This window comes from Manis javanica, chromosome 6, assembly GCF_040802235.1.
Source record: "Manis javanica isolate MJ-LG chromosome 6, MJ_LKY, whole genome shotgun sequence".
Lineage (NCBI taxonomy): Eukaryota > Metazoa > Chordata > Mammalia > Pholidota > Manidae > Manis > Manis javanica.
Window position 1 is genome coordinate 127174749 of NC_133161.1, and position 23628 is coordinate 127198376.

The following is a 23628-nucleotide window of genomic DNA, read 5'->3' on the forward strand; positions in this document are numbered from 1 at the left end:
GATACACCAGGACACTGTAAAGTTGAGGGGTTCCCACATAGGTCCCATAAAAATGATGAAGTTCTGGAGACTCTGACAGGTGGTACATGTTTTAAACTTCTGGATATGCTTAAATGAGAAAAGGGGGCATATAGAGGCTTGTGGAAGCTATCTTTATGTATTCAGTTGAGCAGTCCATGGAAACATGATAGAAATATGTAGTTGCTACTCAAGGGATAGAAGGAAAACCATTGGTTAGAATTCAGAGACGTTGTTTCCACACAGAATTAAGTCAATTCATTCATCTGGAAAATGAGGAGGTTGTCATTTATTTTCATCCACGAGGCTCTAATTCAAGTCACATCTTCCATCTTCTAACAGTGAGGTAGTAAAAGTAAAAAACGATAAAACTACATGGATGTCAGCCAATTTGGTGATCTCACACCTATGACATGAAGTGATGCTGTTGACAGAATCACTACAGACTCACGTCCTGAACTGGGTGAATTTTGACTTCTCCCGATTCTGGGTCACCTACCGCCAAGGAACCAGGGGGAGGTTCTCTGCTCCTCTGACTGGGATTGTTCTAAGGAACTTTGTTTACACAGTCCCTGGAGGAACCTTGGGTACTACTTCATATATTCCACTTTTTGCTCTTTGAGATGAATGAATCTGTCAGCTTTTACCTTCTTAGGGACTGCAGACCATCAGTATCACTAATATCCCTTGATAGTGAAGACTTTAATGCAAAGACATAAAAGAAAGTGTATTGTGGGGAATGATTATCAAGTGGGTAATATTCATCTATTCCATTATTTTATAAATCCAGGTCAGGGTGCCTCTCCTCTGTGTCGGGTAGCAGAACAGATGGGGCTGTACATCAGAGGGAGGGCTCTGTAGGTTTAATGGACTCATAGGCCCCTTGCACTCCATGAACATCAAGTAACTGGTCCCAGTGCTCCCAGATCTGAGTTACCTGATGTGTCACTGCTGGTATAAAAATTATCAGAGGAACCTGTTAAAAACACAGAGATTTCTATACCTTTAACTCTGCCCTTCTGGATCAGAAAGTCTCAGAATAGATACTGTTCTGCTTCAAAAATCCTTCACGATGAGATAAATTTGAGCAGCACTGACACAGTCATCATTTTACAACTGAGCAAGTGCAGCCCCATAGATATCCAGGGTGCGTCGAAGCTGGATCAATAAACAAATATTTGTTTGATTCCAGGGCTAGGGTTTCTTAATGGTAACTTGTAGTCCAGATGTCTTGCTGCCTTTGACCTTTATCTTTAATGTGACCTCATCAAAATCAACATCAAAGGTCTTTCTTTTAAAGCACTAATTATACACTGTCCTTAACATAATTTGTGTATATAAACAGACACATTCCATAGCCATAAACACATACCCAGGGATAGGCAGTAACTTAAATAATCAGGTTGTGGTAAAGAAAATGAAACAATAGCAGAGAGATGATCAGGGATGTGTTTATTTGTTAAAGGAAGAAAAGCCCAGCTTGCTGGATGTGAAGGATGAATGTGTCATTAGTTTAAGTGTCATTTCATATAGCAAAGACATATTTGCTTGTTTGGAATGAGTGTCTCTGGAATCCACAGCTGGAAATCAGGTTATGTTAGTAAAAGAATCAAATGGCCTCACTGTATTGAGTTACGCTCATTAAGGGAAATACATTTTCCTTACCATGCATTTCAGCTAATTGTGATTACCATGTAGATAGACTCAGAGTGACCTATATATCATGGATGTCTTTGTTTTCACTCATTTTCTTTAGTGTTTTCTAGTAGTCATTTACACTAGTAGGGACTGCTGCCTACAGACTACAGGGGGAGATTAGACTCAGGAGGAGCACATTAGTGGGATGTTAATATTAAAGTGGGCATTTTAGAGGTAATCCTTCTCCTAATTTCTTATCATTTTTATTTAAAAAGAAAAATATAAGTCTTAGAGAAAAGAAAAGCTTTTCCCAAGAGGATGAGAACAGGTCTTCTATTATTTTAAGCCTGTGATTTTTCTATTTCACATCCTGCACTCACCTTCTTGGCATTCCAACCTACTGGGCTCAGTTTTCACTGTGTTTTGGAAGACTGACATCAGAATGCTTTAGCTCCAAGAGCTGTTATATTCCCTGAATGCTTTTTCTGTTCACACAATATATATGTATTGAATGCAACTATGGTCATGCTGAATTTCTGACATGAATATGAAACATTAGAACCAGTATAATCAATTATTATCACATGTTTTATAATAAATAATTACAATTAGATAAATAATACCTTCTTTCTGTAGAATATGTTGTTCTTTTGTGTGTTCCTCCAAGGAAACCCTGTACGGTTGCTATTACTCCCTTCATTGTACAGATGGGGACATTTAAGAGAATCCAGCTTAAATTGTTACTTTTACAACTATTTTCCATTAGCCTCCCAGAAAACCTTCCTGTCCCACAGTTTCTTCATTGCATTCTTTACTTCTGCGTTTCTCAGTGTATAAATCAGGGGATTTAACATGGGGGTGATAATGGTGTAAAATACAGCCACCATCTTATCTTCTCTAAAGGTAGTATCAGGGCGCATATACATGAAAGTACAGGGACCAAAGAAGATGATGACCACAGCGACGTGGGAGCTGCAGGGGGAGAGAGCTTTGCGCCTGCCTTCTGCTGACTGCTTTCTCAGGGACACCAGAATGATGGTGTAGGAGATCAGCAGGATAACAAAGCTCCCCAGGGCGTTGGTACCACTGTTGGCTGTCACAACAGCACCCACAAGTTATGTGTCTGCGCAGGCAAGTTTCAGGACAGGGTGCACGACACAAAAGTAGTGATTGATCTCTCTGGGCCCACAGAAGGGCAGCTGGACTACCAGAGCCACCTGGACAGCGGAGGGTAGGAACCCACCTGCCCAGATTCCCCGCAACGTCTTAGTGTAGTGCAGGGATTTACAGATAGCCACATAACGATCATAGGCCATTACAGTGAGGATGAAGATCTCAGTGCAACCTAAGAAATGGGCCCCAAAGAGTTGCAACATGCACCCCACATAGGAGATAGTTTTTCTCTTGGCTAGTAGGTCAACAATCAAGTGGCTTTGTGGGTGAATTCTATCATGAAGAAGAAAAGTATCTATCCTTCTTGAGGTATTCTAAAATATAGAAGAGAAGGAAATACTTCCAAATGCATTCTCTGAGTCTAGTACTACTCTACTAGCTAAACCAGACAACAACACTATAATAAAAGAAAATTATAGACCAATGTCATTGATGAACATAAATGCAAAACTCCTCAACAAAATATTAGAAAACCAAATTGAAGAATGCATCAAAAGGATCATCCACCACTACCAAGTGGGATTTATTCCAGGGATTCAAGATGGTACAATATTAATAAATCAATGTGTAACACCAAATGAAAAAAAAAGGAAGGCTGAAAACCATACGATCATCTCAGTAGAAGGTGAAAGTCATTTGACAAAACTCAACATCCATTCATGATAAAAGCTCTCAACAATGTGGGTATAGATGGAAAATACCTCTAGACAATAAAGGCCATTTATGACAAAACTAGAGTTAACAGTATATGCAATGGTAAAAGCTGGAAGCTTTTCCTCTAAGATCGGGAGCAAGAGAAGGATGCCCACTCTCACCACTTTTATTCAACATAGTCCTGGAAGCCCTAGTCACAGAGATCAGACAAGAAAAAGAGCTAAGGGGCAAACAAATTGGTAAGAATTAAAACTGTCACTATTGCATATGACATACCATATGTAGAAAACCCTAAAGACTTCAACAAAAACAATTAGAGCTGAATTCTGTAAAGTGGCAGAATACAAAATCAATTCTTTCATGAGTGTCTTATACTCTAAAGAGTATACTCTCATGCTCATGGATAATAAGAATTATTTTTTTAAAATGGCATCCTGCCCAAAGCAATTTACAGTTTCAATGTAACCCCTATCGAAACACCAATAGCATTTTTATTGAACTAGAGAAAATAATCCTGAAGTTCATATGGAACCACGAAAGACCCCAATAGCCAGAGAAACCTTGAGAAAGAAGAACATAGCTGGGGTATCTCAATTCCAGAATTCATGCTATACTACAAAGCTACAGTGATTTAAAGAGTATGGTACTGGCACAAAAACAGACTTGTAGATTACTGGAATAAAATAGAGAGCCCAGAAATAAAGTCATGCATAGGTAGACAATTATTGTATGACACAGGAGTCAAGAATATGCAATAGGTAAAAGATGGTCTCTTCAATAAATGGTGTTTGCCAAACTGGACAGCTAAATGCAAGAGAATAAAACTGGATCACTTTCTAACACCATACTGAAAAGTAAACTTGAAATGGATTAAAATACTAAATATAAGACATGAGACGATAAAACTCTTTGAAGGAAACATACACAAGACTCTCAAATATCAGCACAAATAATTTTTTTTTTCTGTATACATCCTCCTGGGCAAGGGAAACAAACTAAAAAATGAACAAGTGGAGGAAAAAAGATGGTGGCATAAGAAGTGAGGCATAAATATCCTCCCAAAACCACATATAGTATGAAAATACAGCAAGTAAAACTATTCCTAAAAGAGTGACCAGAAATAAGATTGTATCAGGCAGTTTGCATATGGGAAAAGAGAAAAGAAAATCTACATTACAGAAAAAATCTGCATCATGGAAAAGGGTAAAGTAACAAAACCATGACCTGGCATGACCCAAGCACTATTCCCACCGCAGCTCACCTGCAGGAGGAAGAGAAACAGTTCAGGAAGGGAGTAGAAGCCAAGGACTGCTAAAAACTCAGCCCTAGAAATATACTCTGGGAGCACAAGCTCACACTGCATGGTGCTCTCGAATTAGAGCGGTTCAAAAGCAAGGTCAGAGACTGAGATTTCAGCCACTTGTGGAGAACAGGTTCCCTCAATCGGCAGCTCTGGGACAAAAGAAAGGTGGGCACTTTGAAAGACTTTCCAATAGTGAGAGGGCTGCTACGGGAGCAAGGAGTACACAGAGCTTGCTGTTCAGGAGAACTAACAGGTGGACAAAATTGTCCTGGTACACTTAGCACAGCAGGTTTGGAATTTCAGGAGTTTCAGGTGCTCCATCCCCCTTGGCAGGTAATGCAGCCCCAAAGGACCCCACCACAATAAGCAGCCTGCCACTCCTTCCTTCCTGCAGGCACCTGCATGCAAGCCTGCTGCACCGACCATCACCCCAGGCCAGTCAGAGTGCAGCCCCACCTATGGCAACTATGCAGGCTTAACACAGAGGCTACTCCCTGTGTGTGGTAACTGTACCTGACAGCATAGGCAGGCACTGCTGCAGTAAGAAGGAAAGAGCTCTGTCCTCCCAGCAGACACTGGCATGGCTCACCTGTGACCCCACCATTGCTCCAAGCTAGCAAGAGGGCAGGCCTTCCTACAACAGCTTAGGGTCTTAATGCAGAGGCTGATCATTGCATGCACGACTCACTGGCCCTGAGAGCAGAGTCAGTCACTGCAGCTGGGAAGCAGGAAAGAGCTCTCTCTTTAGGGTAGGCACTGGCACCACATGCCTGTGACCACAAACATTGCTCCAGGTGCTGGGCAGCTCTGAATAACAGTGTTTCTGGGCACTAGAGGGATGCTTACACAAAACTAATATTTGTCATCATTCAGTGGGATTATGGAAAGGCAGAAGAACCTTGTTCAATCCCAAATCCATCAAACACAAGAATGAGGGCTCGTGAAACTGAAATCACCAATCTTCTTGATGCAGATTTCAAAATAAAAATCATAAACATGATAAAGGAGCTACAGAGAAATATTAAGGATGTCAGGGACAAATTCAAGAAAGAGATAGAAACTGAAAATACAGATCTGAAATGAAACATGAAATAGAGGGACTTAAAGGCAGACTAGAAGAGGTATAGGAACAGACATTAGAGAACAGGAATACAAAACTGAGGCAGAGAGAGAAAAAAGGATCTCTAGAAATGAAACAATAATAAAACAACTCTGTAATCATTCCAAATGGAACAATATTTGCATTACAGGGGTACCAAAAGAAGAAGAGGGAGAAAAAGGGAAAGTACTTTTGGAGAAATAATAGCTAAAATTTCCCCAATCTGGGGAAGGAAATAGTATCTCAGGCCATGGATGTGCACAGATCTCCCAACACAAGGGACCCTAGGGAGACAATACCAAAACATATAACAATTAAAATGACAAAGATCAAGATAAGGACAGAGTATTAAAAGCAGCCAGAGAGAGATAAAAGATCACCTGCAAAGGAAAACCCATCAGGCTATCATCAGACTTTTAGCAGAAACCTTACAGGAAAGAAGGGAATACATGATATATTTAATGAAATGAAACCGAAGAGCCTCAAACCAAGAACACTCCACCCAGAAATATTACCATGTAAATTTGTAGGAGGGATTAAACAATTTCCAGAGAAGCAATAGTTGAGGGAATTTACCTCTCACAAACGGTCACTACAGTGTATTTTAAAGGGACTGCTCTGGATGGAAGTACTTCTAAGGCTAAATAGCTGTCATCAGTGAAGAAAATAATACAGTAAAGGAAGGAGACCAGTTAATTCCTAATTGAATGCAAAATTAAATCAGGTACCGACAACAATAGTCAAGGTATACACAAAGAAAAGAGTACAGAATATGACACCTAACATATAAAGAGTAGAGGAGGCAGAAAAAGAAGGGGGAGAAAAAAATATCTTCAGATTGTGTTTATAATCATGTAATAAGGGAGTAAAATTAGACGGTTAGATAGTAAAAGAAGCTTCCCTTGAACCTTTGGTAATGACAAATCCAAAGCCTGCAATGGCAATGAGTACATATCTCTTGATAAACACCCTAAATGTAAAAGGAATGAATGCACCAATCAAAAGATGTAGAGTTACAGAATAGATAAAAAAGCAAAACCCATCTATATGCTGCCTACAAGAGACTTACTTCAAAGCCAAGGACATACATAGACTAAAAGTGAAGGGATGAAAAAAGATATTTCATGCAAATAATGGGAAAAAGTAGGAGTTGCATACTTGTATCAGATAAAATAGACTTCAAAACAAAGTAACAAGAGACATTATATAATGATAGGACATTATATAATGATAAAGGGGTTAGTCCAACAAGAGGATATAACTATTATAAATATCTATGAACCCAACATAGAAGAAACCAAATATATGCAATAAATACTAAGAGAATTAAAGGGGGAAATAGAATGCAGTGCGTTCATTTTAGGGGACTTCAACACACAACTCACTACAAAACACAGATCAACCAGTCAGAAAATAAGTAAGGAGACAAAGACACTGAACAACATATTGGAAGAGATGTACTTAACAGACATCTACAGAGCACTCCACCCAAAAGCAGCAGGATACACATTCTTTTCAAGTGCACAAGGAACATTTTCTAGAATAGATCACATATTAGGCCATAAAAAATAGCCTCAGTAAATTCAAAAAGATTGAAATTGTATCAAGCAACTCCTCAGACCATAAAGGTATGAAACTAGAAATAAATTGTGCAAAGAAAAGAAAAAGGCCCACAAACACATGGAGGCTTAACAACATGTCCCTAAATAATCAGTGGATCAATGACCAAATAAAAACAGAGATCAAGCAATATATGTAGACAAATAAAAAAACAGCTCAATGCCCCAACTTCTGTGGGATGCAACGAAGGCAGTTCTAAGAAGACAGTGTATAGCAATTCAGGCAGTTCTAAGAGGACAGTATATAGCTATTCAGGCCTATCTCAAGAAGGAAGAACAATCCCAAAAGAACCATCTAAATTCACAATTAATAAAACTAGAAAAGAATAACAAATGAACCCAAAGTCAATAGAAGGAGAACAGAATAAAGATCAGAGAAGAAATAATAAAATCAAGAAGAATAAAACAATAGAAAAAATTAGTGAAAACAGAAAAGTATTGTCAAAATGGCCAAATCTGTCAAAATCTACAGATTCAATGCACTCCCTATCAAAATACCAACAGCATTCTTCAATGAACTGGAACAAATGGTTCTCAAATTCATATGGAACCAAAGAAAATCCCAAATAGCCAAGCAATCCTGAGAAGGAAGAGTAAAGCTGGGAGGATTATGCTCCCTGACTTCAACCTCTACTAGAATGCCACAGTAATCAAGACAATTCAGTACTGGCACAAGAAGAGACCCAAAGACCATGAAATAGAATAGAGAGTCAAGATATAAACCCACACATATATGACCAATAAATATATGATAAATGAGCCATGGATATACAAGGAGGAAATCACAGCCTCTGCAACAATTGGTGTTGGTAAACTGGACAACTACGTGTAAGAGAATGAAACTGGATTAATGTCTAACACCATTCACAGAAATAAACTTGAATTGGATCAAAGACATAAATGTAAGTCTTGAAACCATAAAACTCTTAGAAGAAAACATAGGCAAAAATCTCTTGAACAGAAACATGAGCAACCTTTTCCTGAACATATTTCCTCAGGTACAGAAAACAAAAGCAAAAATGTACAAATGGGACTACATCAAACTAAAAAGCTTCTGTACAGCAAAGGACACCATCGGCGGAACAAAAAGGCATCCTACAGTATGAGAGAATATACTGGGAAATGACATATCTGATAAGGGGTGAATATCCAAAATACATAGAGTTCACACACCTCAAAACCCAAAAAGCAAATAACCCAATTAAAAAATAGGCAGAGGATCTGAACAGACACTTCTCCAAAGAAGAATTTCAGATGGCCAATAGGCACATGAAAAGATGCTCCACATTGCTAATTATCAGGGAAATGCAAAGTGGAACCACAATGAAATACCAGCTCACACCAGTTAGGATGGCCAACATCCAAAAGACAAGCAACAGCAAATGCTGGAGAGGATGTGGAGAAAGGAGAATCCTCCTACACTGTTCATGGGAATATAAGTTAGTTCAACCATTGTGGAAAGCAGTATGGAGGTTCCTCAAAAAACTACAAATAGAAATACCATTTGACCCATGAATTCCACTCCTAGAAATTTACTCAAGGAAAACAGACCCCAGATTCAAAAAGACATATGCACCCCTATGTTTATCAAGGCACTATTTACAATAGCCAAGACATGAAAGCAACCTAAGTGTCTATCAGTAGATCAATGGATAAAGGTGGTATATATACACAATGGAATATTATTCGGCCATAAGAGGAAAACAAATCCTACCATTTGCAACAACATTGATGGATCTAGAGAGTATTATGCTCAGTGAAATAAATAAGTCAAGCTGAGAAAGTCAAGTGATTTCAATCATTTATGGAGTGTCGCGTGCCCTGTCCTCGCCGGCAAGAACAGCATGCAACAACAGCAGGATTCTTCTGCAGAAAGCTTTATTCTTCAGCTCTTTGTGAAACAAATGAGTTGGGCAGGACCCAGAGGGGAAGGAGAGGCTTGCTTATATAGTTCTCATGCTCTGACCTGGTTGGTGCGGCTCCATATGCCTTATTAGCATAACCATTTGGTGGGTCTCATTGGTCCTTATGCCAAGGCGCAATTAGCATGTAGTTTAGTGGTGTGGGATGATTTGTCATTAGGAAGTTCGGGGCCTTCCGGCTGCCCTGCATTGGGCGCTATTTTCTGAGCGCGGCTGCCAACATCTCCCCCTTTTTTGTCTAACAGAAGCTCAAGGCGGAACTTGCCAGCAGAGGCGGAGACAGAGGCCTGACCTCCATCATACTTCCTGATGCCCCCTTTTTGGAGAGGGGTTCTGGGCATCTACCCCTATGCAGTCAGGCATGCCTCTCAGAGGGGTCCAAGACCTCTTGCAGTGCTTTGCCTCGCATCCTCTGGCTGGCGTTGGGACCGCTTGGTACAAAGGGTTTGGACCCTTTTTCTCAACCCTCTTGCACCATGAGCTTCTTAAAGAAAGCTGTGATTAAGCATTGAGGTACTCGGGCCTGGTGCAGTGCCACATGGGCTCAGGGTGCAAGAGCTACCTCAAGCTAAAGCCGAGCTTCCTTCTTAAGCATGTTGAGCCACAATTGGGGAGAGGCGCCAACGTCTATCGCCATTAGGGCTTGAGCAAGGATCACCTTGTCCTGCTTATGTTGGTTGCGGAGTCTGTATAACAACCAGAGTAAGAGCATGAGACCTCCAAGCAGGAACACGCCCATCCCAGCCATGCCCGCCCACTCCTTGACGTGGGAGAGAGCTCTGAGGAACCAGGAAGAGAGTCCTTCCGCTACGGAGATATCTAGACGGGTGGAGTTGATGTGGATAATTTCTCGCCGCAGCTCTTCTAGTGTCCCATCGAAGTCTTGGGACCAGTTTCCTGAAAGATACTGGGACAGGTCTCGTGACATATTAGCTGCCCGTGTAAAATTTTTATATTGAATGCTAGTGATGCAGAGGGCACGATATTTCCGCTCACATCCCAATTGGGCCATTTGCCAGAGCACCTCCATTTGTTCCTCCACGAGATCTATGCGTTGACTGAGGATCATTATTCCTCCTTTCAGTTTGCCATCAAGTGTGGACTGTTGGTCCAGGGCAGAAGCTACTGAGGCTGCAAGGTTATTGAGCTCTGTAGCCGATTTGATGGAGGTGTCTAAAGCTATACCAGTGGCGGTGGCTGCGACCGCAGTCGCGGAGATCAGGAGCACTATGGCGGCTGTAACACCAAAATCGCGCCTTTCTCGAAACAGAGTCATGGTGTTAGGGGCATCTACGGGAACAGGGACCCAACGGGGGATGCGGACTACCAAAGCATTGGTAAAGTTACGCGCATCCCAACACTGAGACAGAAAGCAGGTTTCATTGGAGCAGGAGTCAAAGCTACTATTGGATAAGATAAACAGAAATGGGGGGTATACGCATACTGGAGAAGGTGGAAAAAGGGAATTAGGTGACTCTGGACCTGATTTTGCTGAACACGTGTAGTTCTCGTTGTTATGGGTCATGATCATGTTCCAGTGTGCGCGCATGTGGTTATTCTCGCACCAAAAGGTGATATTTTTTACACCGATTCCCCCACCCTGGAGGGCGGAAAAGGGGGAGAGGTCGGTACACGAGCCATTGACTCCACACAGCATCCATTTATGGAAGGGGTTCATGCTCAGCTGCTGACGAAACTCGCCTTCGAGCACCTTTACTGGCCACCAAGCCTCATTGGCTGGCCGTCCCTCCATATCTGGGGAGATGGTAAACTCCTGCCTCTCAGTTGCCCACGTTACTACAGTTGACTGACAGTCAGTCCAGGGCCACAGCTCTCCCTCATAGTCGCCCACACAATGGGAGGCATATTTGGGTTGACGAGGCCTGTCAGTGGAATTGTTCCTGGGAGAGTGTACAAATGTGCCATTGATCCAGAGAACCATCTGGTGGATAGTCATGTTCTTATAGGACGGGCTCCCTTCCTTATTAGGCCCTTCAAATTTAGCTGACATAACGGGGAGGCTACTGGCCTCTAGAATTATGTCACTGAACCATCCGTATTTCCTCCGTTTCAGGGAGATACAGCCAGCTAGATTCTGAGTGGTGAAGCATAATGACCCATTAGTTACGAAGGATCGGTTTTCTCCCAGGGGAGCTACTAGGGTGTCTTTAACTAAGTAGGGCAAGTTCATACTAGTATTGGTAGTGAAAAAGCGCGGAAAAACGGCTGCATTGAAACGGACAGGCATAGGCTTAGGAAAGGCAGACAGGATTCCCCATCTCAATACTCCCTGAGTCGGGGTCTCCAGTGTCAGGAGCAGGGTCAGGAGGTATAGCGAAGTCATCTCCTTTGTTTAGGACTTTCCTCATTAGGCGCTCCGGGATCCAGAAGGGATTTTCTTCACCCTGGGGGAAAACACACACAGCTCCCCTGGATCTGATTATGATTGGATCCGGGCCCTTCCATTGGTTAGATAACACGTCCTTCCATTTTACTAGTTCTTGTGGGTCTTTTGGCCACTGCTTATGGCGATCCGCTGCTGTATGGCCTTGAGCATCCAGATTCAAAAAATTTATAGTGAAAAGTGCTAGGGCTATGGCAGTTTTTGGTGTGGGGGGTATATCTTCAATTCCCCCTTTTTGTTTAAGTAAATAGGATTTGAGCGTGCGGTTCGCGCGTTCCACAATCCCTTGACCCTGTGGGTTGTAGGGAAGGCCAGTGATATGTTTTATCCCCATGTGATGACAAAATTGAGCAAATTTTGTAGAGGTATAGGCTGGGCCATTGTCTGTTTTCAGAATCTGTGGTAACCCCCATGCGCTCCAAGCCTCAAGGCAGTGCTGGATGACATGGGAAGCTTTCTCTCCTGACAATGGGGAGGCAAAGATGACTCCTGAACAAGTATCCACGGATACATGTACATATTTCAGTTTCCCAAAAGACGAAATATGCGTCACATCCATTTGCCAAACTTGTAAAGGCCTAATACCTCTGGGGTTGATCCCAACATGAGGTGCAGGAAGGAAGCTGCAGCAGTGTTGGCAGCTAAGGACAATGTTCCTAGCTTCGGCCCTGGTTATGCTAAACCGCCTGCGCAGCGTTTCGCCAGTGACATGAAACTGTGTGTGGAATTTTGAAGCTGTGGTGACAGGGTCTAGCAGGGGAAAGGCTATGCTTCTGGTTGCGAGGTCTGCCAGGTGGTTGCCTTGGGTCATAGGCCCGGGAAGGCCTGAATGTGCTCTGATATGAGTTATATACAAAGGAGATTGCCTATGAAGTAGTGCTGATTGTATCTGTTTGAACAAAGTGGCTACTGGGCTGGACGCTTTGATTAGCCCGGCCACTTCTAGAGATTTGACTGCATTAACTACATAACAGGAGTCAGACACAATATTTAAAGGTTCAGGAAAGATTTGTAGGACCTCTAAGACTATGCGACATTCCACTATTTGTGGAGTGTCAGGCGTGTAGCCTTTTGTCACAACTTTGCCATCATGGACATAGGCACCTGTGCCTGTCTTAGACCCGTCCGTGTAAACTGTTTTTCCATGAGGCAGCGGGGTTAGGCTAGTGACCCGAGGAAATACTAGGAGATGATTTTTGGCGAAGTTGATGAGGGGATGTTTAGGGAAATGATTATCAAAGGTTCCTGAGAAACTGTAAGCAAGTATGGCCCAATCATCGTTCATAGCACATAATACTTGTATCTGTTCTACGCTGTAAGGGGTTATAATTTTAGCTGGAGCCTCTCCGAAATGTGTCATGGAGGTTTTTACTCCTCTCAAAGCAAGTTTGGCCACGGCTGCCGGATAGTACTCTATTGTCCTAGCCTGAGAGGCTTGGGGATGGATCTAGATCAGTGGGCCGTGCTGCCATAAAACTGCTGTTGGCAGCTCCGGGGTGGGAAGCACACACAACTCAAAGGGTTCATTCGATTGCACTCTATTTAATTGTGCTGTCATCAAAGCCTGTTCTACTTTGCGAATGGCTTGTAATGCCTCAGGTGTGAGGGAGCGCGGTGACGTTAGTTGTGGGTCTCCTTCTAGGGTTTTAAATAGTGGAGTCAATTCAGTGGTGGGTATCTTTAAGTATGGGCGCAACCAATTAATATCCCCTAGGAGTTTTTGGAAGTCATTCAAATTTCGCAATTGATTATGTCTTATCTCAAGCTTTTGGGGGCAAATTACATCTGTGTAAATGGTTGCTCCTAGGAATTTGCTAACACTAGATTTTTGGACCTTCTCGCTTGCTATATTCAGTCTCCAATTTTCTAGGGATCTAGTGAGATCTATATATGCTTCTTCTATTTCCGCTGGTTGTGGGGAGCAAAGAAGGATGTCATCCATGTAATGGATGATCTTTAGCGTGGGATAGGTCTTACGAATTGGGTCTAGCGCTCGCTGAACGTACAGTTGACATATGGTGGGGCTATTTGCCATTCCTTGAGGGAGGACCTTCCACTGAAATCTGGCATCGGGTTGTTCATGGTTAATAGCTGGCAAAGTAAAAGCAAATCTTTCCCTGTCCTTGGAGCTTAGAGGTATAGAAAAGAAACAATCTTTAATATCTATTATGAGCACTTTCCATTCTTTGGGTAAGGCAGAGAGGAGTGGCAGTCCCCGTTGTACGGGTCCAAGCATTCTCATTTGAGCATTTACTGCTCTCAGATCATGAAGCAACCTCCATGATCCTGACTTTTTCCTGATTACAAATATGGGTGTGTTCCATGGGGACACAGAGGGTTCTAGGTGTCCCACTTGGAGCTGCTCTTGAACTAAGCAATGAGCTGCTTCTAATTTTTCAGAGGATAGGGGACACTGAGGAACCCATACAGCCTCCTCTGTGAGCCAAGGTATGGGAATGGCATCTTCAATGGCCCCTATGAAAAACCCAGGCCGTGACGGTCATTCTTTACTTTGGGCAGGATGGGCTCTATGTGTCCCTGTTGGTGTTTCCCCAGCCCCTTGCCAGGGATGTATCCCATGTCCATCATCATGCCTTGGGCAGGGGTGGAGTATTCATTAATGAGTTTGAGGCCTAAGTCTCTCATGGCATCCCTCCCCCATAAATTGACCGGTAGAGGGAGTACATAAGGGGTGACTGTACCCTCTTGTCCTTCAGGGGCTCGCCATTTCAATGGTTTGGCACTAATTGAAGGGCTTGACTCATATCCTAAACCTTGTAATGAATGTGAGGATTGGGTCACAGGCCACTTGGAGGGCCACCAGGTTGCAGAGATAATACTTTTATCTGCTCCAGTGTCTAGGATTCCCTCAAAGCTCTTTCCCTCTATTTGAAGAGTTAATTTTGGTCTGTCTGCTAAATCTAATACTATGAAGGCTGAATCCCAGTCAGAGGAGCCGAAGCCCCTTTCTCCCCTCTCCGTGTTGGTAGCAGGATAATTGGCGTGGAGACTAGGTAAAACTAAGAGCTGGGCTATGCGGTCTCCCGGGGATATAGGGTAGATTCCTCTGGGAGCCGAACACATGATTTTTACCTGTCCTTCATAATCTTGATCTATAACTCTGGGATGAACTACCAGGCCTTTCAATGCAGCAGAAGAGCGCCCTAGGAGTAACCCAATGGTATTTGGTGGTAGGGGGCCTTTAAAGTCTGAAGGGATAGGCTGAACTCCCATCTGTGGAGTTAACACTATTCTGGTGGTGGCACGGATGTCCAATCCCACGGAACCTGAAGTGGCTCTCCTTGGGGGGCCTGGTTGTTCCCGAATGACACTTGCGTGCTGGTTGCCCCATATATTTGCGGGCTCTGGTGACGGGGGCCCCTCTGGGCGTTTTTTGGCAGTTCTAAGGGTTTCCCTTCTATATCTTTAATAGACTGGCACTCATTGGCCCAATGCCTGCCTTTCTTACACTTAGGGCATAACCCAGGGGTCTTTTGGGTTGTTTGTTCTGAAGCTGGGCTCCTACACTCTCTCTTTATATGTCCTAATTTCCCGCATTGAAAGCATTTGATACTTCTGTTAGTGATCCTGGCTTGTTTGTGGCTCTGTAATATGGCCGCGGCTAGGCCCGCATTGGTGAGTGGCCCTCCTATTTCTCTACAGGCTTTCAACCAGGCATGTATCCCTTTTTGTTTCCAGGGTGTTATCGCCTGTCTGCATTCCTTGGTACATTGTTCAAATACTAATTGCTCCACTAGGGGCATTGCTTGTTCCTGATCTCCAAATATTCTGCCTGCGGCCTCCATCATACGAGCGACAAAGTCAGAAAATGGCTCGCTCAGCCCCTGAATAATTTTTGTCAAATTGCCTGATACTTCTCCTTTGTTGGTGAGGGCTTTCCATGCCTTGGCGGCGCACGTGTTTATTTGTGCGTATACCTGTAAGGGGAAGGCGGTCTGGTTGGCTACCCACTGTCCTTGGCCCGTCAGCATATCATATGACCACGCAGGCTGTCCTTCGGCCGCGTTTGCGCGTGCCTGGGTCATGCTGATATCATGCCACAATGCCTTCCATTCTATGTATTGCCCCATACTAGAAAGGCATGCCTTAGTTACATATTGCCAGTCTGCGGGTGTCATGGCTGTCTCTGTTAATCTCTCAACTTGTGCTATGGTATAGTTAGCACTGACTCCATAAGCCCGAACGGATTCTGCTAACTCCTTAACTTGTTTATGGCTCAGGGGCTGGTGAGAGCGTACGCCATTATCCTCAAATACAGGAAACATTTGTCTAATTGCCTGAAGAGTATCTGGGTGGCAAAAGGAGAGTGCACCACTCACGTAAGGTGGCGGGGCAATGGGCGTCGGGGGACACCCTGCTTTCATTTTTTCCTTGGTCCGCTTTTCAACTTTGCTGGTTCCCTTACTTCTACACTCTGCAGTTTTATTTTCTTCCCCTTCCTCTGCGGACGTTAATTCCTCCTCAGATTCCCTATTGGAGAGTTGGAGGTCCCTCAACTCTTTCCAGGGGTATTTACTATTTTCTCCGAGGCAATCGTCACTCGCTTCTCGGGGCTCTTTCGCTTTTGCCCTAGGCGGGCTTTCTCCCTCACTCTGAGGTTTCTTTACCTTCGTTTTTGTGGCCTTTTTTCGGCCGCGCGCGCTCTCTGTTTCCCATTCCGTTTCTGACATGCTCTCTTGGATATCTGTCAATGCTCTCTGACCTTCTTTTATTACCTTTTCACATCTCTCATCTTGCAGACAAGCTCTAATCAGTTTCCAGAGGGGCCTGGTGCCTCCCCTCAGGCTACCCTCCTCCTCCTCTCTATCAAGATCTTTCCCCAGTTTGTCCCAGCTCGGGATTGAGAGGGACCCTGAACAAATGAACCAGGGGGCCACACGGTCTATCTCCTTCACAAAAGATCCTAAGACTTTGCTGGAGACCTTCAAGTTTCGCTCTTTGAGAGCTGTCTGCAGCGCCGTGACTAATGACGGTGCATTCCCCATGGTGCCTCCTTATTTACAGAGAACCATCAACCATCATCCTAAAAAGCAGGGGCCTCTCGGAACTTACCCCTCCGGGCTTTCTTCTGACCTGCAGTTCTGAATCCTCTCCAGATGTCTGAAGGGTCCTCCCTGTGCCGGTGATGTTCTGGTTCCCGGGTTTTGGCACCACTTGTCGCGTGCCCTGTCCTCGCCGGCAAGAACAGCATGCAACAACAGCAGGATTCTTCTGCAGAAAGCTTTATTCTTCAGCTCTTTGTGAAACAAATGAGTTGGGCAGGACCCAGAGGGGAAGGAGAGGCTTGCTTATATAGTTCTCATGCTCTGACCTGGTTGGTGCGGCTTCATATGCCTTATTAGCATAACCATTTGGTGGGTCTCATTGGTCCTTATGCCAAGGCGCAATTAGCATGTAGTTTAGTGGTGTGGGATGATTTGTCATTAGGAAGTTCGGGGCCTTCCGGCTGCCCTGCATTGGGTGCTATTTTCTGAGCGCGGCTGCCAACAATGGAGTATAACAACAAAGCAAAAACTGAAGGAACAAAACAGCAACAGTCTCACAGAATCTAAGAAGGAACTAATGGTTATCAAAGGGAAAGGAGGGGGAAGGTGGGTGGGAAGGGAGAGAGACTGGGACTAAAGGGCATTATGATTAGCACACATAATGTAGGGGGGCATGGGGAAGGCAATAGAGCACAGAGAAAACAGTGACTCTGTAGCATCTTACTACACTGATAGACAGTGACTGTACTGGGATATGTGGGGGGACTTGATAATATGGGTGAATATAGTAACCACAACATTGCTCATGTGAAGCCTTCATAAGCTTGCATATCAATAATACCTTAATAAAAAGAAAAGAAACAAAAAATAAAAAGTGTAAAGACAATAACCCAATTAAAAAGTTGACGAAACATCTAAATAAGCCCATAGAATATATGCAAATAGAGGAAAGCATATTGAAAGATGTTCAGTACCGTTATATATTAGGAAATACATGCCTAGGCCATAGTGAGATATCACTTCACACAACTAGGATGTCTAGAATCAAAAAAGACAATCAAATACAAGTGTTGGTGAGGATGTGGAGAAATTGGAATCCTCGTATATTGCTGGTGGTAACATAAAATAGTGCAACCACTCTGGGAAACGGTTTGGCAGTTCCTCAAATGTTTAAACATACAATTACCAATGACCCAGCAATTCTACATTTAAGTATCTACTGAAGAGAAATAAAAACATGTGTTCATACAAAAATTTGTATTCTAGTATTCATAGCAGCATTACTCATAATGGCTAAAATGGGGAAACAACACATATGTTAATCATCTGATAAAAGGATAAGTAATATGCTCATAATATGAAATATTATTCAATTAGGAAAATACTGATATTTTCTACAACATGCATAAAACTTCAATGACATTACACTAAGTGAAAGCAGTTTACAAAACATGACATATTATAAAATTCCTTTTAGTGGAACATCCAGAAAATCAAATTTACATTTAAAGAAAGTAGATTGTTGGTTGCCAAGGCTGCTGATGACAGTGACGGAAGTGAGTGAGGAGCTAATGGGTATGAGATTACTTTTAGGGAAGGCAGAGATATTATAAAATTAGATAATGTTGATTGTTTCACAGCTTTCTGTACTAAAAACATTAAATTATATACCTTTATAACTGAATTGTGTAATTTGTGAATTATATCCTTTTTACTGATATGTACTCTTATTTTAGTTTCAAGTATACACCACTGCGGTACACGACTTGACCATATTATTAAATCCTCATCCCCACTAGGTATAACTACTATCTGTCAACAGAGAAAGATGTTACAGAATCATTGTCCATATTCTCCATGCTGTACTACATGCCCATGACCAACCTACACTATGACTGAGAATTTTTGTTTGCCTTTATCCACTTCACCTCCTTTCATCCTCCCCAGCCCCTCCCACATGGTAAAAACCAGTCCCTTCTCAGTGTTTACAACTCTGCTGCCATTTTGCTCATTCCGTTTTGCTTTGTTTTTATATTCACATATAAGTGAAATTATATGGTATTTATCTTTCTTCACCTCGCTTATTTCTCTTATAATACTCTCTAGGTACATCCATGTTGCTGCAAATGGCAGGATTTTTTATGGCTGAAAAATATCCCATTGTGTATATGTATACACAGGGTATGCATATATATATGTATACACACATATATGTATATACATACTTCTTTATCCATTCATCTATTAATGTAAACTAAGATTGCTTCCATATCTTTATTGTAAATAATGCAGCTATAAACATAGACGTGCATATATCTTTTTGGATCAGTGATTTGTTTGGGTAAATTCCCAGAAGTGGAATTGCTGTGTCAAATGGTATTTCTATTTTTAGGTTTTTTGAGGAACTTCCATACTGCTTTCCATAGTAGCTGTACCTATTGACATTTCCAACAACAGTGAAGGAAGGTTCCCTTTTCTCCACATTCTTGCCAACACTTACTATTTCTTGTCTTTTGGATAGTGGCCATTCTGACTGCTGTGAAGTGATATCTCATGTTGATTTGCATTTCCCTGATGATTAACCACATAGAACACTTATCATGTGCCTCTTGGCTTCTGTATTTCTTCTTTGGAGAAATGTCTGTTCAGGTCCTCTGCACATTTTTTAATATGATTATTTGCTTTTTGGTGTTGAGTCACATGAGCTCTTTATATATTTTGGATGTTAACCCTTTATCAGATAAATCTTTTCTCCCATATGGGAGATAAATATATTCTTCCATACTGTAGGTTGCCTTTTTGTTCCACTAGTGATGTCCTTTGCTGTACACAATCTTTTTAGCTCAATGTAGTCCCACTTGTTCATTTTTTATTTTGTTGACCTTGCCCAAGGAGATGTGTCCAGAAAAAATTTGCTCATATTTATATTTTAAGAGAGTTTTGCCTGTTTTCTTCTAAGAGTTTTATGGTTTCATGACTTACATTCAGGTCTTTGATCCATTTTGAATTTACTTTTGTGTATGGAGTTTGGCAGTAAATCAGTTTCATTTTCTTGCATGTAGCTGTCCAATTTTCCCACCACCAGTTGTTGAAGAGTCTATCTTTTCCCTGCTGTACATTCATGGCTCTGTTATCATCTACTAACTGACAATATATGTGTGGGTTTATATCTGGGCTGTCTATTCTGTTCCATTGATCTATGGGTCTCTTCTTATGCCAGCAGAATATTGTTTTTATTACTGTAGTTTTGTAGTAGAGCTCAGTCAGGGACTGTAATCCCCTGGCTTCGTTCTTTCTCAAGACTGTTTTGGCTATTCAGGATCTTTGTGGTTCTATGTGAATTTTAGAGCTATTTGTTCCAGTTCATTGAAAAATGCTGTTGGAATTTTGATAGGGGTTTCATTGAATCTGTATATTGTCTTGGGCAGGATGGCCACTTTTTACAATATTAATTCTTCCTATCCATAAGCATGGGATAGATTTCCACTTATTTTTGTCTTCTTTAATTTTTTTCATGAGTGTCTTATAGTTTTCAGAATATAGGTTTTTCACATTCTTGGTTAGATTTATTCCTAGGTATGTAAGTCTTTTTGATGCACTTGTAAAAGGAATTGTCTTCCTCATTTCTCTTTCTGCTAGTTTGTAGTTAGTATATAGTATTGCAACAGGTTTCTCTGTATTAATTTTGTATTCTCAAACTTTGCTGAATCAATTTATTAGTTCTAACAGTTTTATTGGTGGAGTTTTTAGGGTTTTCTATGTATAATATCATGTCATCTGAAAGTAGTGACAATTTAACTTCTTAGCAATTCAGATGTCTTTTATCTTTTTGTGTTGTCTGACTGAAATGGCTAGGACATCCAGTATTACACTGAGTAAAAGTGGTGAGAGTGGACATTCTTTTCTTCTTCCTGATCTTAAAGGAAAAGCTTTCAGCTTTTCACCATTAAGTATGATGTTAGCTGTTGGCTTGTCATATATGGTCTTGTGCTGACGTACATAATCTCTATGGCAATCATATTGACAGGTTTTTTTTTTGAGAGGGCATCTCTCTTATTTATTGATCAAATGGTTGTTGACGACAATAAAATTCTGTATAGGGGGGTCAATGCTCAATGCACAATCATTAATCCATCTCAAGCCTAATTCTTGTCAGTCTCCAATCTTCTGAAGCATAACGAACAAGTTCTTACATGGCGAATGAATTCTTACATAGTGAATAAGTTCTTACATGGTGAACAGTACAAGGGCATTCATCACAGAAACTTTCGGTTTTGATCACGCATTATGACCTATAAACAATCAGGTCAAATACGAACATTCGTTTGATTTTTATACTTGATTTATATGTGGATCCCACATTTCTCCCTTTATTATTATTATTATTTTTATTTTTAATGAAATGCTGAAGTGGTAGGTAGATGCAAGATAAAGTTAGAAAACATAGTTTAGTGTTGTAAGAGAGCAATTGTAGATGATCAGGTGTGTGCCTGTAGACTATGTGCTAATCCAAGCTAGACAAGGGCAATAAAACATCCATGGATGCAGAAGCTTTCTCTCAAAACAGGGGGGGAGGTGAGGTTCTAAGCTTCACCACTGTTGTTCCCCGATTTCTCACCTGATGGCCCCCCTGCGACTGTGCCTGTCTTAGGTTGTTCCTCCCTTGAGGAATCTTACCCGTCTCTGGCTAACCAGTCATCTTCCGGGGCCATACAGGGAAATGTAAAGTTGGTAAGTGAGAGAGAAGCCTTACTGTTTGAAAAGGTTAGCTTTTTACTTCTTTGAAGATTTATGCTCTGTGGCTTCTATGCCCAGCACTTGTCTCGAGGTATCTTTACTACCTGGAGGAATTATGATACTCGGTAAATTCGATATGAGGCATGAATTCTATTTAAGGGTTATAATTAGGAAGGAAAAAGAAAAGGTATAGAGGTAGCATATGGAAGAAAACATGGGAGGATTGATTATTTCTTTGACATATCTTCTTGTAGAGTACCTTAAGCATGTATAGGTTTTAAACTACTAACTAACTTGCACACACATATTAACATAATAGGAATACGGTGACATAAACAAAGCAAATCTATAATTACCAGCCATCTCCAGTGAAGCCCAGAAAACCATTTTGGCACCCTAGGCATTTGTGAAAATTCATCTATGATATGATGGATATTGTCCAACTGTACTTGAACAGTCTGTGAGAAATCAGACAAATTAAAGCAACCCATTTCTGGGATCTGTTCACATCCCGTATGTTCTTTTAACCGTAGATAGTCTATAGTCATAAGATTTTGGAGTGCTACAACTTGCACCCCTTCCAACTCCTGGTTGAGTTCCAATAGTACAGATCTGGTCAAATTCGTTGTCTCACTGTATGCACATGCCAGCCTAGACATCTCCCTCCTCATTCCAGTGGCAAGTTCAGGAAACGTTGGGGTGGGCGCAGCCAGAACCACAGCATTGCCTGGATCCCTGTGGAGGCTTTTTGATGATCATCCCCCTGCACAAGTCCTCCAGAGAGTGCTGATGCTAGAAGCTCCTCCTCATATCGTATCTTAGTTCATTTTCTGGGTAGTCAAGCTAGGCCTTGATCTTCTGCATAGAAACAAACAGACCCTTTGTCCACACTTTGACATGCCCTCTATACCACTGTGTAGAACTCATTGGAGGTCAGCACACAGTAACTGCTTTTTTTTTTTTATTAAGAGAAAGGCATATTATCAGAAAAGAGTACCTCCATAGCTGATCATCTGACACCCTTTAAGTAATCAACATTAAGGATATTTGAAGCATGTGTCTATCTTTGATTTACCAATAGTTATATCCTATCAAGGAGTAATCCCCCTTTTCTCTTTCTTTCTTTCTTTCTTTCTTTCTTTCTTTCTTTCTTTCTTTCTTTCTTTCTTTCTTTCTTTCTTTCTTTCTTTCTTTCTTTCTTTCTTTCTTTCTTCTTTCTTTCTTTCTTTCTTTCTTTCTTTCTTTCTTTCTTTCTTTCTTTCTTTCTTTCTTTCTTTCTTTCTTTCTTTCTTTCTTTCTTTCTTTCTTTCTTTCTTTTCTTTTTCTTTCTTTCTTTTTCTTTCTTTCTTTCTTTCTTTCCTTTTCTTTCTTTCTCTCTTTCTTTCTTTCTTTCTTTCTTTCTTTCTTTCTTTTTTTTTTTTTTTTTCTTTTTTTTTTTCTTTCTTTTTTTCTTTCTTTTTAATCTTTTTCCTACACTTACATGAAAAATACTATGTTTACTATGCTCTCCCCTGTATTAGGTCCCCCCTAAAAACCACATTACGGTTACTGTCCATCAGCATAGCAAAATGTTGTAGAATCACTACTTGTCCTCTCTGTGTTGTACAGCCCTCCCTCCCCTTTCTCCCTCCCACCCCATGCATGCTAATCTTAATACCTCCCTTCTTCTTACCCCCTTATCCCTCCCTGCCCACCCTTCCTCCCCAGTTCCTTTCCCTTTGGTACCTGTTAGACCATTTTTGGGTTCTGCAATTCTGCTGCTGTTTTGTTCCTTCAGTTTTTCCTTTGTTCTTATACTCCTCAGATGAGTGAAATCATTTGGTATTTCTCTTTCACCGCTTGGCTTATTTCACAGAGCATAATACTCTCCAGCTCCATACATGTTGCTGCAAATGGTAGGATTTTTCTGCTTCTCATGGCTGAGTAGTATTCCATTGTGTCTATGTACCAAATCTTCTTTATCCATTCATCTACCGATGGACATTTAGGTTGCTTCCAATTCTTGGCTATTGTAAATAGTGCTGCGATAAACATAGGGGTGCATCTGTCTTTCTC

General features: G+C 41.6%; 1 pseudogene; it reads right to left on the reverse strand.

The window, feature by feature from the left end:
* Nucleotides 1-2408: 2408 nt before the first annotated feature.
* LOC118969519 (olfactory receptor 4S2-like) lies at nt 2409-5390 on the reverse strand (annotated as a pseudogene).
* Between the last annotated feature and the right edge of the window lie 18238 nt (nt 5391-23628).